Raw genomic sequence first — 9,399 nt, forward strand, 5'->3', positions numbered from 1 at the left:
TAGGATCCGAGAAGCAATGCCTGAGTTGAGAAACGTGGAAGACATCGTGAACTCTGGAGAGGTGCGGAGGTAGTTCCAATTGGTAGGCAACTTCTCCTCGCTTGGCAAGAATGCGAAAAGGTCCAATGTAACGAGGAGCCAATTTGCCTTTGATACCGAAACGATGGGTTCCCTTCAGAGGGGTGACCCGAAGATAAGCCTTCTCGTCAACCTCGAAAGTCATAGCCTTATGTTTTCGGTCATATTGACTCTTTTGACGAGATTGGGCTGTTTTCAACTTTTCACGAACGATACGAACTTGTTCTTCTGCTTCCTGAATCATATCCGGGCCAAAGAATTGTCTTTCCCCGGTCTCTGACCAGTTAAGGGGTGTTCGACATCGTCGTCCATAGAGAACTTCAAAAGGGGCTTTACCCAAGCTAGATTGATAGCTGTTGTTGTAAGCGAATTCGGCAAATGGAAGGCACTTCTCCCAGTCCATTCCGAAAGAGATAACGGAGGCTCGAAGCATGTCTTCTAGAATCTGATTAACGCGTTCCACTTGACCACTTGACTGAGGGTGGAAAGCGGTGCTAAAGGAGAGACGAGTTCCCATAGCATTTTGGAAACTTTCCCAAAATCGAGAGGTGAAAAGACTTCCTCGATCCGAATTGATTTCCAAAGGAACACCATGGAGGGACACTATTCGGGAGATGTATAAGTCTGCCAGCTGACTAGCGGTTATACTCTCACGAACAGGTAAGAAATGAGCTACTTTGGAAAGACGATCGACCACGACGAAAATAGCATTATTCCCTCTTTTGGTTCTGGGAAAACCGGTAATGAAATCCATACCAATTTTATCCCATTTCCATTCAGGAATAGCTAAGGGTTGAAGGGTGCCAGCAGGCCGTTGATGCTCTGCTTTTACACGACGACAGACGTCGCAATTTGCAATATACTGAGCAATTTCTCTCTTCATCCTAGTCCACCAGAACCTCTGGCGTAGATCCTGATACATTTTAGTACTACCGGGATGAATGGTGAGAGGAGATTCATGGGCCTCCTTAAGGATCAACTGCCGCAGATGCTGGTTCTTGGGAACCACTAGACGATTCTCAAAGTACACAACACCATGATCATTTGTGGAGAAACAACTAGCACCTCCGCTAGCAATGTTCTCTTTGATTTTAGATATTCCCTTATCTCGCTTTTGGGCAGCGATGATTTGATCCGTAAGAGTAGGTTTTGCCACCAAGGTGGAAAGAAAACCTTGAGGTACAATGTGAAGGTTAAGCTTCCGAAATTCCTCATGGAGAAGCGGTTGACTTTGTTGTAACATCAGGTTGTTACAATAAGATTTACGACTTAGCGCATCAGCCATGACGTTGGCTTTCCCTGGGGTATAGGTTATTCCTAGGTCGAAGTCTGTGATCAATTCAACCCAACGTCTTTGTCTAAGATTCAAATCCGGTTGGGTGAAGATGTACTTCAGGCTTTGGTGATCAGTGAAAATTTCGCAACGATTACCGAGGAGGTAATGTCGCCAGGTCTTAAGTGCATAGACTACGGCTGCAAGCTCTAGATCATGGGTAGGATAGTTCTCCTCATGTGGGTGTAATTGCCGTGAAGCGTAAGCAATTACGTGTCGATCCTGCATGAGAATGCAACCTAGTCCTTGTCGCGAGGCGTCGCAGTAGATAACAAAGTCCTTGGAGAAGTCTGGCGGTACCAGCACAGGAGCAGAAGTCAGGCGTCTTTTCAGTTCCTGAAAGCTGTGCTCACATTGTGGAGTCCATTCGAACTTCTTATCTTTCTTGAGGAGTTCGGTTAGAGGTTTAGCAACCTTGGAGAAGTTCTCGACAAAGCGACGGCAATAGCTCGCTAAGCCTAGAAAACTCCGAACTTGCTTGACCGATTCGGGTGGATTCCAATCAAGGACGGCTTGAACTCGCTCAGGGTTAACAGCAATACCTTTACCAGATATTACATGACCTAGATAGGTCACTTCTGATAACCAGAATTCCCATTTAGAAAATTTGGCATAAAGGCGATGCTCTCGAAGTTTCTTCAACACTAGCCTTAGATGTTCGGCATGTTCTTCCTCGTTCTTGGAGTAGATGAGTATATCATCGAGATAAACTACGACGAATTTATCCAAATACTCCATGAAGATTGAGTTCATTAACCGAGAAAAAGTGGCTGGAGCGTTGGTTAATCCGAAGGACATGACGGTGTACTCGTATTGGCCGTAACGAGTAACAAAGGCCGTTTTAGGAATGTCCCCGTTTCTGATTTTGATTTGATGGTAGCCCAACCTCAAATCCATCTTAGAGAAGACTGAGGATCCAGCGAGCTGATCATACAGGTCGTTGATCCTGGGAAGTGGATATTTGTTTTTGATTGTGACCAAATTGACAGGTCGGTAATCTACAACCATCCGGTCCGTACCATCCTTCTTCTTGACGAATAGGACGGGGCAAGCCCACGGAGATGAACTAGGTCGGATGAAACCCTTTTTCAAGGATTCATCGAGTTGTTTCTTAAGCTCGGCTAGTTCTAGGGGTGCCATCTTATAGGGTCTTCTAGCAATCGGAACGGTTCCGGGGATGAGGTCGATTACGAACTCAACATCCCTGTCAGGTGGAACACCTGGCAATTCCTCTGGAAAGACATCCGGAAAGTCACGGACTACTGGAACGTCCTCAAGGTCTGGTAAAGGGCTGGCGTTAAGAGAATATAATTGTCGCTTGGCTATTCGTGTCAAGACATTGACTATCTTCCCCGAAGGATGGGTGAGTTGAACAGTCCTAGAGAAGCAATCAATTTGGGCATGATGAGCTGACATCCAGTCCATACCCAGAATGATATTAATATCTGAAGATTTAAGGGCTATCAAAGACGCAAGGAAAACAAGTCTGTCGACTTGGATCTCATTTCCATAACTTACCCTAGAGGTCTGCCATCTAGACCCAGGGGTAGAGATTTCCATAGTGGACGGCAGATCACAGAATGCAACGTTATGCAAACGAGCATAATTTTCAGATATAAAAGAATGAGAGGCTCCTGTATCGAAAAGAACAGATGCCGGGTGGCAGTTAACAAGAAGCGTACCGAGAACGACGTTGGGATCCTCTTGAGCTTCTTCGGCAGAGACACAGTTGACATGGCCACGTGAAGTGGTGACCGGTTTAGCATGAAACACCTTTCCTGTCGGCTTGCCACGGCCAACAGCTTTAGCAGATTGATTGGGGTTGGTCTGGGGACACTCACGCATATAATGACCAGATTCCCCACACTTGAAACAAGTCACGGAACTGGTACGTGGAGGAGCATTATTGGATGGACCCCCATAGGGCTTGGCTGGAGCAGACTGTTGGGCGGGGCGAGGCGCCTGGAAAGATGGCCTCGGTGTGAACCTGGGTGGCAGGGCGGTGTTGGGTACCCACACGCGGCGCTTCTGAGGACCAGCACCGGATGAGGAACCCGTGTCACGTCCATGCTTGCGTGTTGCGTCATAGTCAGTCTGACCAGTTTCAGCACTGATGGCTTTGTTGACAAGTTTCGAAAAGGATGTGCACTCATGCAGACGGAGGTTGCGGCGAAGCTCAGGACTAAGGCCCTTGCGGAACCTTGCTTGCTTCTTGGCGTCAGTAGAAACTTCCTCGGTTGCATATCGTGCAAGATTACCAAACTCCCTGCTATAGACATCCACAGAAGGTCGGCCTTGGGTGAAATTGCAAAATTCTTCACGCTTACGGTCCATGAGACCCTCCGGAATGTGATGTTCACGGAAAGCCTCACTGAACTCAGCCCAAGTGGTGACATGGCCCGCTGGGCGCATAGCTCCATAATTCTCCCACCATAGACTGGCGGGGCCTTCAAGATGATATGCAGCAAAGGTGACCTTGTCAGCCTCAGCTACCAGCGCGGAACGCAGCTTGTGAGAGATACTGCGAAGCCAGTCATCAGCGTCGAGAGGCTCGACGGAGTGGTGGAACGTGGGTGGATGCAATTTGATAAAATCACTGAGTGACACCACGTTAGCCCTCTGATGGTGTGCTGTGTTCTGTTCAATACGCTCCAACAAACGGTTTGTCTCCCGCTTGTTTCTCTCAGCTTCCATCATAACCTCGGCTAGTGAAGGAGGATGAGGCAGATTTTCATTCCTGGCTTCACTGCCTTCGGCCTGCTCTTGGGAAGCAGGGTTAGCGCGCGTGTTGACCATCCTAGGTAAACAAGACAATGATTTAGTCAGAATGATAAAATTCCGACATAGGATACATAATGTAAGGAATAATTCGGAATGCAAGATGATCATCCGTATGACATGGTAGATACAGAAACTGCTTCTTTATTCCATCGTCATACACACCATACAGGTTTAGTACAAGACCAAGCAAAGTACTAATACCGTGAAAAGGATTACATCTCATCGGAGGCATCCCAAGCTCCTATACATTATTTTTCTACATCTCCGGAAAGAGTACAAACTAGGTCATATCCCACGAGACACGCAGGACAATAGACGACACAGCTAGTGCGAACTAGTGATACTACTACTAACTCAGACCGATCCGTAGTAGTCCTCGTAGAAGTCACCTCCATAGCCTGGAAGTTCAACATGATCATCCGGAAACAGACGGTCTCGCGGAGCTTGTGGACCATAGGGGCTAGGATGAGGTCGTGGACCAACAAACGGTGGCCTGCGGGGACCGCGAGGTGGGGTGATGCCTCCTACATCACGCCAAACCATCACGTCTGGCAGAGCAGATCTCACAGGATAGAGATCGCGCATATCTGAATATCCAGCTTGCACCGCCGGTGCGAACCGAGTCAAAGTGGCCCAGTGGTCGGCACGGGTATTGAAGAGCTCTAACCTTAAGGCCCGATTTTCACGGTCCTTATCCTCGAGCATCTCAGCAGTGGTGCGAGTCCGTGAATCCTCCTGAGTGGAGTCAGCATAGATAGCCTGGAGATACCCTTGTGCTCCCGGAAGTGATCCTGGCATATACCGGAAATCAGAGTCCCGAAATAGACCAGATCTGACTCGCATAATGGTCATCATAGAGTAGGCGGCATCCTGCACAGCCATCTCGATAGTAACCCCGAGTCCATAGGAGCAGTGAAGAGGCTCAGTGGATCCAGGATAAGATGGAAATATCCTGACAGTGCAGAGATACTGGCTTTGATTAAAGTCTCGGAATTGCTCTTCGACCGTGTACTCAGGATACCAGCGGTATCCAGCCTCAGTCATTACCCTGACCAACTTAGCAGTATGGCCGGGTACATCTAGGCATCGAGTCAGGCGAACCACTTGATTGAGGTCGCGAGTGGCCATCTGAAAGCATAATCATAATGCAAAGGCATTAGAATTTTTAGCAAAATTTCGGCAGCATAACAGCTGTAAATGCTCAAAAAGGATATTGAGACATTTGACAAAGGATTTCGTACACACTCAACATCATCATATCAAGTCTTGAAACCATTCCTACAACATAATGTGGTAGTAGAACTGAACTAGGCTGATAACCATCAAACTTATAAGGTACTACTGATTAGTAACATGTGATCCTGATAGAGAGAACAGATCCTAATTCCTTAACCCCCGGTGGAAGAATGGACTGACTCAGATCAGAATGTCATAAGGTATAAGGAGTAAAAAGAGCCTTACGTTCCAACCCACAAACAATTCCCCTACATATAACTAAAGAATTTCTAGACTCAACATCGACCAGTTTGGCTTGGAGAACCTACAGGCAGTCCGGCTCTGATGCCAACGCTGTCAGGACCCCGACTCGATGTCACATCGATCTAGCTGGTAACACCTCATATCACTTTGCGGCCTCACGCACGGTATCCCCACGGGTGTCGTCTTACCTTTTTCCCGGGACCGTTTGCGCCTTTTGGCTCACGTATATGATAGTGTCGCTAGCATCCATATGATAAAGAGCCCGGGCTGACATGACTAGTCGTAAACCCAAAGTGGCACAGACTTACAGGGACAGGCATCCATGACCCAGCTTCGAACGTGTCGGTCATCAGCAAGTGGGTCCGGGCTGTAGCACTGGGCTAGCAGGACTCCGGTAAACCGGGCTGTAGCGGGCTAACAGGACTCCGATACTCAAAGCGTGACATTTCCCCGAAGGGACAGACACAGGAACGAAGAAGGACACATGCCGGCCAGCCTAAGTGTTCCAGAGCAGTAGCAAGCTACCATGGCTCAGCGGTAACACTAGGAGACATTTCCCGGTAAGAGAGGCTACTAAAGATAAACAACTAGATAGTCAGATCCCACACATACCAAGCATTTCAACAACATACACACAATATGCTCGATATGTGCAAATACAACATGGCATCACAACATGACTCTACAACTCAAGTATTTATTCAATAGGCTCCGAGGAGCGAGATATTACAAACATGGGTCTCATGACCCAACATACAAGTCATACAGTCATACAAGCCAACAGCGGAAGTAACTTGTCTGAGTACAGACAACTAGTAAAATAAAAGAGGCTTGGAAAGCCTGGCTATACTATGTGGTCCTTCACAAGCTCAGGGTCACCACCTGGGTCTTTAGCCTACTCGTTGATGTCAACGTCTACATAGAACCCATCAGAAGGGGTTGCAGCGTCTTCTGTAAAAATGTAGATTATAGCAACATGAGTACAAAGGTACTCAGCAAGACTTACATCAGATCCTACATACATGCATAGTATCAAGAACGGTTGGTGGAGTTATTGCAGCAAGCCAGCTTTGACTCTTGGCTAGACTATCCTACGATACTCCATTTGAAACAGTTTTGCGCACACGAGTCCACTACTCACCACTTCAATACACTACCGAGGATCCACCTCCGTCTTCCTACGGAAGAGCCATCCTCGGCACTCACACTTATCTTGAGGCTTTTAGTAGTTTCCATTTACTTGTCTATGAACTGTATAGGCAACCAAGTAGTCCTTTACCGCGGACGCGGCTATTCGAATAGATCATGTTAACCCTGCAGGGGTGTACTTCGTCATACATGTTTCCACCACTTAGCGTCTGCACACGACATGTGCTCGGCAGACTTCAAGCGAAAGCCGACGTGGGTGTAGACCACGACCTACCTAAACACTTAAGCCTCTAGTCCAGGTTTATCGCCTATTCAGGTTCCATCCGCAGGGAGTCCGGCCGAGGTTTCCCATACGGCCCCAAACGATGTGAACAAGGTTCCCGAGATACCTAACGGGTATTCGGTACACCCGGCCACGTACCTACCGCATCACAGCCCACCCCTACGGTCAGCGCTGTCCACGGCCTCCAGTAGGCTACAAACACCAGAAACTACTTGCAACTCCTGGACAGAGAGCTAGGGTGAATAAGAAGTCGAGCGGGGTCATATTTCAGGGCCCAATGCATGGTAGTAGCTGTATCTTGAATCACACATACAGATCTCAGTGCTTAAGGTCGGCTTCAATGAAACAACCCACCATGTACTCCTACATGGCCTCTCATCGATACCTTTACCAAATCGTGTTCACCACACCACTCCCATTACCGACATAATCATTTCACTCTAGCCCATCACCCAGATGAACCAGACCTGACACAACTCTAAGCATAGCAGGCATAGCAAGGTAGGAACAACACATACATATGGCTCAATCAACTCCTACACATGCTAGTGGGTTTCATCTAGTTACTGTGGCAATGACAGGTCATGCAGAGGAAATGGGTTCAACTACCGTAGCACACAGCAGTTTGAATCGCGTTGTCTTAATGCAGTAAAAGAGAGCAGGAGCGAGAACATGGGATTGTATCGGTATGATCAAATGGTTGGTTGCTTGCCTGATGGTTCGTTGCACGGATACGGTTCTTCGTTAGGGTAGTCACGGTACTCCTCGGGGGCAGATCCTGTCGCAAAGGATAACGATACACAGGCATCACCAAACAATGTGCAACAATATGATGCATGCATGAAACATGGCAATATGAGTGTGTTGGGCTAATGCAACTAAAACCAGAAGTGTTTGAACAAATTTGAATCAAAGATTCAAATTTCAAATTCAAATATGGCCTTTTAAAGTGCCTTTTCTTGTTCTGGTTAAAACATCAATTTAATTTGTTTGATCATGCATGAAAATAGTACAGATGGATAGATTGGATTTTTCTGATCATTTTTCATATATAATTTGTCCAATTTGGAGTTACAGAATAAAAGTTATGAATTTTTGAAGTTTAATTAATATTCTGGAATTTCCTGATTTAATTTAAATCCAGAAATATCATTTACTGCGTCAGCCTGACGTCACAGTGACATCAGCAGGTCAACAGGGCTGGCTCGGGTCAAACCTGACGTGTGGGGTCCACACGTCAGTGACACAGGGGCTAATCCCGTGTTGACCCGGGCTGGTTAGCTTTGACTAAGCCCTGGGGCCCACTTGTCAGCGTCAGTAGGTGGTGGGTTAGTGGCTAATTAACTAGGCCACGTCAGCTCGCCGGAGTTCTGGCCGGCGGCGACCAACAGTGCGGCGGCGATAGTGGTTTTGGTCGTTTCGGCCACCAAATGAACCGCGGAGGCCACCGGAGTGAAGCTGAGGACGAACCGCGGCTCTTGGCGGAGTCCGTTGGGGTCGGGGTGGCCGGAGTCGACGGCGGCGAGCTCGGTTGCGGCCGCCGGGGTTCGGGTGCGGTCGGGATCAGTGTTGCAGGGGGTTTGGGGAGGCGTAGGTGCGTTCTACGTGCTCCTGGTGATGTGTGGAGCACGCTGGTGTGCTCGGTTGGGCGCTACGGTGACCGTGGCCACGACGGCGACATCGCCGGCGGCGTGAAGCTTTCGGCCGCGGTGGGGCTAGGGCCTAGGGGTCGGGAGAGAGCAGGGAAGAAGGGGGAAACGGTGGCGTAGCTCACCGCGGTTGCAGTGGGCGTCGAAGCGGGCTCGGGGACGCGTCGGAGACGACGAATTTGACGGCGACGGTGGTCGGAGTCCGAAGAGGGGAACGGCGACGTGGCGGCGATGCAGGGCTTCCGGGGACCCGTGGAGCGGTGGGCAGGAAGAGGGAGTCGAGGCGGAGCTCCTGAGCTAATCGGGGGAGCGAGGGGTGGTCGGAGGCAGTGGCTAAGGCGAACGGCGGCGACGGTGTGCTTCGGCCGTGAGAGGGAGAGAGCGAGGGAGAACCGGGGGAGAGTGAGAGAGAGCAGGGGGAGAGGCGTGGCGTCGTCCAGGGCGTCGAGCGAGGAGGGGAGGGCAGGCAAGCAGGCGAGCAGGTGGCGTGGCGCGGTGGCCGTGCGCGCGCGCCGGCCACACTCCCCTCCCTCTGTCGGGACGAAGACGACAGAGGAGGGAGGTGGGCTGGGCCGGCTGCTGGCTGGGCTGAACAGGGAGGAGCCCAGGTAAGCTTCTCCCTTTTAGTTTTTTTCTGTTTTCTGTTT

Source organism: Triticum aestivum, chromosome 1B (assembly GCF_018294505.1).
Source record: "Triticum aestivum cultivar Chinese Spring chromosome 1B, IWGSC CS RefSeq v2.1, whole genome shotgun sequence".
In the NCBI taxonomy this organism is placed as follows: Eukaryota; Viridiplantae; Streptophyta; class Magnoliopsida; order Poales; family Poaceae; genus Triticum; species Triticum aestivum.